This window comes from Cibotium barometz, chromosome 44 (genome assembly GCF_041138505.1).
Source record: "Cibotium barometz isolate CiBa-2024 chromosome 44, ASM4113850v1, whole genome shotgun sequence".
Lineage (NCBI taxonomy): Eukaryota > Viridiplantae > Streptophyta > Polypodiopsida > Cyatheales > Cibotiaceae > Cibotium > Cibotium barometz.
The window spans coordinates 762,521-769,017 of record NC_141089.1 but is presented as its reverse complement, the minus strand read 5'-3'; the positions used below and the strand labels follow the sequence as shown (position 1 = coordinate 769,017).

Sequence of the window (6,497 nt, the reverse complement as noted above, 5' to 3'; positions counted from 1 at the left end):
TTAAGCCGTAAACCCTATTTACTCTAAAATAAAAATATTAGTTACTGCATTTTCCTCTGTCACTACATTAGTGTAGCCTTCGTTTTGTATTTCCATATCCACCTTCTAGTAACAGCTTTCGCTGATGAACATATTTAATTTGGGCCAAGCCAACCAATTTTTGTCAATAACGAAGTCTCCTATGCTGTAATCATAAAACATTTCTTCCTCCTCCTTTTTTTTTTTTTTTCAAAAAGGCTTAAGAATTATATTAAAGAAGGAAAAACCCAACAGAGGGGAGAAGGAAGAGTGCAAAACACATCTCAACCAATTGCAGTGCATGTCTTCCAAGCTCCACGTTGCCCCACTTTTAATAACAACACAGTACACCACACCACACCACACCACAAGATCAGTATGAAACAGCGTCTTCTTGATCATTGCTACCGGTCATCACTGTGCAATCGGCCAACATGGCCAAAGCGATCACAACCATGCAAGTGTGGTGCTCAAGTGTTGGGATGATTCCCCAGACTTTGCTCATTGCCTCAGTAAAGTTTTTTTGTGGTTTTCCGACTAGGCACAGATGTGCCTCAGTAAAGTACATCTTATAGTCCTTATCCACCAGACCAGTGCATCCCACAAGACTATACATTCAACTAAAAGCTTATCAAACACTTCTTGCGCTATTGCAAGCAAACCACTCGTGGCATACATATCAGCCATCAGTGCAGTGCCCACAGCAAGATCTCTTTCCAACGACACTTTTCTAGCAATCTCAGCATATATTTCCTGGTTCTTTTCTGTAACTCATATGCTGGCACAAGCTTTCAAGCCGCAGAAGAAGGTGACAGCTTCTGGTGGAGAGTCCATCCATTCAAAACAGTTTAGAGCTTCCTCACCACGCCCATGTTGGGCATACCCTGCAATTGATGCATTCCATGAGACTACATCTTGAAATGAAAGCCTGTCGACGAATGCTTCTTGTGCTTTTGCAAGTGAACAACATTTGCCATACATATCAACCAACTCAGTGGTAACAAGAATAATGCTCTTCCAACCCTTGTCTGGCAATCTCAGCATAAATTTTTCAGCCCATACCTGTGGCTCCTATGCTGCCACAAGCTTTCAAAATGCAAACAAAAGTGACAATATCTCAAAAGATGCCATTGAGTTGCATACCCTTAAAATAGTAGTGTTTCCTCACCATGCCCATGTTCAGCATATCCTGCGATTAGTGCAGTCCACGAGACTGCCTTTTTACTTTAAGCTTGTCAAAAACTTCTTGTGCTTTTCCAAGCAAGCAACATTTTGCATACATATAGATGCAGTGCCAAGAACAAAATCTAGCATATCTTGCATTAACTGCAGTCCTCGAATCTACTTCTCTACTCGCAAGCTTGTCAAACACTTCATGTGCTTCTGAAAGCAAGCTACTTTTGGCATAAGGTCTATTTACAATCCTTTTCAAGAAACCTCAGCATATATTTCTTGGTCTTCGGCTGAGGCTCCTAGGCTGGCACAAGTTTTCAAAAAGAAAACAGAGGTGTCAGCATCAGGAGCAACACCCTCCAGTTACATTCATTCAGAACAGTTCAGTGCTTCCTCAGCGCACCCATGTTTGACATATGCTCTGGAATTAGTGCTTTCCATGAGACTGAGTGGAACTGAAAGCTTGTAGAACTCTTCTTGTGCTTCTGCAAGCGACCCATATTTGGCATACATGTCAAGGTGTCTTTCCAATCCTTTTTTGGAAATCTCAGAATGTATTTTTTTGGTCCTTGTCTGTGGCTCCTATGCTGCCACAAGCTCTCAAGCTGCAGGTAAAAGTGACAACATCCGGGAAGACCCTGCAATTATCCCTTTCTCGCAATCTCAGCATGTATTTCAAGGCCCTTGTCCATGCCTTCTATGCTGGATATATTTTCCATATCTCACAAGGACACTGGTAAACCAAGACGACGTCCCCCAGGCATATCTGCAGATTAGCCTTGACCACTTTGTTTATCTATGTCTTCACATGTGTCATTGACCACTTTGTTCATCTATGTCCTATGCACCATGCAAGCACCATGCAAACGGTTTCTTACCCTGCAAGGGCAAGGCTGTGAACCAATAACATCTTTTGAAACATCAGAACAGCATCTTTAAAAGATCAAAGCATTCATGTGTTACCTTGTTGAGGAGAGTATCACCCAAAAACGTTGCAGCTTTTTCCATGGTCTCCATGGTGAGCGACACGGCAGGGTTATCATCAATCATAGCCACCTTCATGTGGTGCATGCAAGATTCATCCTCAACTATATCAATGTAATCTACTGTGGTATCTTTCTCGTATCTCTCGTCTCTGTGTGATAATGGTCTTCTTCAATCTATCGACGCCACTTGGCCTGTCCTGCATCATCAACAATCAAGCAGTCTTGCACTCCAAGATAGCAGTGCTAAAATCAAACATATGCAACACAAAAGTAAACCCTAAAGTAGCCTGTCCTTGCAACTAAAGAAGAAACCCTGATATTTTAACTTGCCAATAAGAAAGAAAAAAAGTCGCAAACTAGAGCTTAAAAGAGAAAACCCTAATTTTCGAGGGTTTCCAGAATACTAAACCCTAAAACTGGTAAGCTGGGAAGGCGCATACCTTTGAAGGTTCGAGGAGGCCATGCCCATGGCCATGGCTATATGAACTGGCTTCTTCCACAATTGGCGAACAGATGCGCGCAGACATCCTTCTTTCGCCAAAATCCGTGCCATGCAAGCCTTGTTTCCTCCGATTGATGAAGGCGAAGAGAGGTGGCGGGAAAATGGAAGAGAAAAGAAACGTTTCACATCATTTTTTGAATTATCCGGCCACGTACACAAAAATGTATATTTTATAATTACATATATTTATTTGGTAAGGCCAAACTAAGGTCAACAATCTAAAGAAAACTAATATCCACATATAAAATGTACACATATATACACACACACACACACACATATATATATATATACATATATATGTTTATAGAAGTGTGCGTATATATAAACATGTGTGTGTGTGGGGGGGGGGGGTGTAGGTGGGTGTACATGCGTACACATCATCAAACTATATAAAATTAAACTAATATCAACATGATAAAATGTATATGACTTTGAGCATAAATCAAAGTGCATTTGAGCTCAAGATCTCATAAGTAGGATCTTTTAAGAGCTTAGGACTTCATTTTAAGTGACTTGAGCCTTAAGGTCGTATGACCTCATTTGAACTTATTTGAGACCTGATATGCAAGCCAATCATTGTCAGACGGGATCATTTGCACCCACTTCAAGACATTCAAGGCTGTTTTATGTCCTATAATCCCCTCCCCTTGTTTCCCACACACATGTTCTTATGGCCTCACTTGAAGGCTTTTGGTGTCAAGTAAACTTAAGATCGTTAAGATGATCTCTAAATTGTCAATGATCTAGGATTATTAACTTGGTAGAAGCTCATTTTAGATTTTATGTCCTTAAAGATCTAAGGTGATCCTAATTTATCAACTTGACATAATATCATTTAATAAGACACTTCATCTTATAAGTGCCTAGGACCATATTTTCTAAGATCGGGTTTAAAGATCCTAGTAGCACTTGGGAGATTACAAGAGCTCTTACTTAGATCTTCCATCATCTAAGATCTCTGATCAAATTCTACAACATGGTTGATCTCATCTCCTACATCTTCTAACAATTGTATATTCTTACTATGAATAATCAATAACAAAGAGCTTACAGTCAATTTTTGCTTACTAAGCTTTAAGCTTTTTGAGAAAAGTAAAAGAGTGAGCATAGATAGCTAGCAAGCACATTGCTGGCTTATTTAAACTACAGGTGTATGCAAATTAAGTCAAACCTTAATTTTAGCTATCTTTAGATAATAAGATTTAAATGATCCTTACATCCTTACATTAAAATGATATAAAAAATTTGCATTTTCAGTTACTAGTCCAATAACAGCATTTTTTTAATAGGTCTGAAAGAAGTACAAGGGATCTAAGGGGTCTTGCAGTTCATTTAATATATTCATGATCTGTAAGAGTATTGCATATATAATTTGTAATCAAGCCTAAAATTGTGTTGGACAAAATGTTTCTCATCTTTGGTAAAGGCTCATGGAGCTTTTATACTAGAATTCACCTGGTCATCTTTGTGATCATGTGGTATGAGTAAATAGCATTAAAAAGAAAAGATTCATGGAGCGTTTACATTAGAATCCTGGTCATCTTTGTGATCATGTGGTATCAGTAAATTGACAAAATACCTAAGTTAAGGAGGTTAACACACAATTAAAGCCATAATGATGAAATTAACAACTTAATTATTAGCAGAGCTAATTTAGCAAATACTTCAGCACTAAAACAAAAGTATGGGATTAACACAAAAAATCACTTACATTAGAGTGAACCAAGTACATCATTTTATGATGCTCCATCCCATAAGATGTCTGCGCTCTTATGCCATCCACGTTGTTAGAATTAGGGTTAGGATTGCAACAATGCACACACATCAGATAGAAAAGCTTGAGAGCACACAAACTCACTAGATTAATAAACAAATGTGTGCCAAATACAAAAGATAAGTATACACCCCAAAATGAGTAGATAAGAGGGTGTACATATGCGCACGGGGGAAAAAACCTCCTAGTGACGGAAAAAGTGCCTCGGCGTTCCTAAGTGTGTTTTCACACTACCATATAATGCTACACATGTGTCCATAAATTCTCACACTACACATGCCGCCTTGCACTTTCCATGTGTCTCCCTTTTGACCTTTGACTTCTACCTTTTACATTCATGACCAATTCCTTTTGACCTTTGAACCAAGCCATCCAAACTAGTTAAGGTGCATGCTCCCCCTTTCTCATGCAATGTGCCTCCACATCACTTGATTTTTACACCCCCTCAAGTGATGAATTCCTAACACTATCATGTGTAAGGTGCATGCCTCAATGGGCCACTCTAGTTGCCTTTATAGGCACACCCCCTCAAGTGATGAATTCCTAACACTATCATGTGTAAGGTGCATGCCTCAAATGGGCCACTCTAGTTGCCTTTATAGGCACACCATCTAGATTGTCTTGAAATTTTATATAGGGGTGGGCATTGGGGCTACAATACAATGTGAGGAGCTTATGCTCTCTATGCTTAGAATAGGATCTTTGGATTGCTCCCTTCTTGGGAAGCCTCGTCGGTGTTGGGGTGGGAGTTAGGGCTATGATATAATGTGACGAGGTTATGACCTCTATGCTTAGAATAGGATCTCTGGATTGCTCCCTTCTGGGAAGAGTCCGTGTCATCTTCATTCTTCACCATTATGTTGGCCCCTTCAACCCTTTTCTTATGCCAATAATCCTTTATCATGTGACCAACTTTACCACAATAGTGGCAAGTCACCTTCACCCTTAGCCCTGGTCTCGGTCCTTATCCTCCTTTGGAGAAGAATGTAGATTATCCTTTCCTTTCCCGGATCCTTAGCTCCTCTTTGATTAGATCTTCTTCAATGGGCATTGGAACATGAACACCTGCCTAGGTGTCTAGATTATTTTTGTCTCATTGCACATGCATGCATGCACCAAGCATTGGGACATGAACACACCTGCCTAGGTGTCTAGATTATTTTTGTCTCACATGCATGCACCAAGCATGCACCATTTCGATTTATTATGGTTAGGCCCATTGTACATAATTGTTGGTTGGGAAAAGTTTATGTTATTTTGATACCTTAGATATTGGACAATGGTTCCTTTTTGTAAAAGAAAATTCCAATTTTGGAAGAGTACTCTGATTAAAGTCTCCAAAGGCTATTTTTGATAATATGATTAAAATATCGTGTGAGAAAAAGAGCCACACACGTTGGGGGGCGACCGAGGGGGGGGGAGAAGATTGCACCCAATCTTTTGTATTTGGTTATTATCTTAAGTGTTTGTTCTATGTGTTAATGCTTGGTGCAATGTTTGATATTATGTTCATAGCAATTGAATTCTTCTATTTATTTGGTTAATATGGGGCATAGCAAGTCTCCATGTATAAGATCCTTTGACATTAACCACAACCCGCTAATTTTTATAAAGGTCGGTAGAGGAGAAAAACAAAAAATAAGTGAGGAAAATTTCATTAAAATATAAAAACAAAAAAGAAAGAAGTGAGGAAAAGGAGAAGCAATGAGAAAGAGTACATAACCATGAGAAGAAGCACAAGGGAGAAAGAGTACATAACTAGAAGAAGTACAAGGGAGAAAGAGATAATAAAAAGAACGAGATTTGGGACTAAAGGAGAATAAGGACTTGTAAAAACATGATGTGGAAGGTAACAAACATGATGAGTGAATCCGAGTACCAATGTCAAACTAACATAACTTAATAAAAAATTTGATTGGTGGTGAATACCTCTTTTGTGTTTTTTTTGGTGTCAATTCTTCTTTATCTTTGAAGATATGCGATTGTGTTTTTTACCTCATTGTTACTTTGATATAGTCAAATTAAGTATTCAAATTGAATC

General features: G+C 38.9%; 1 long non-coding RNA gene across 2 annotated transcripts; it reads right to left on the bottom strand.

The window, feature by feature from the left end:
* Positions 1–243: 243 nt before the first annotated feature.
* Positions 244–2,753, bottom strand: LOC147612853 (uncharacterized). Of its 2 annotated transcripts, none has more exons than XR_015263299.1 (3): positions 2,618–2,753; positions 2,155–2,374; positions 244–2,070 (listed from the first exon to the last, which is right to left on the bottom strand). It is a non-coding gene; the product is annotated as an uncharacterized LOC147612853 (long non-coding RNA). The 2 variants fall into 2 exon arrangements; XR_015263298.1 differs by having other exon boundaries at positions 2,155–2,369.
* Positions 2,754–6,497: the final 3,744 nt, after the last annotated feature.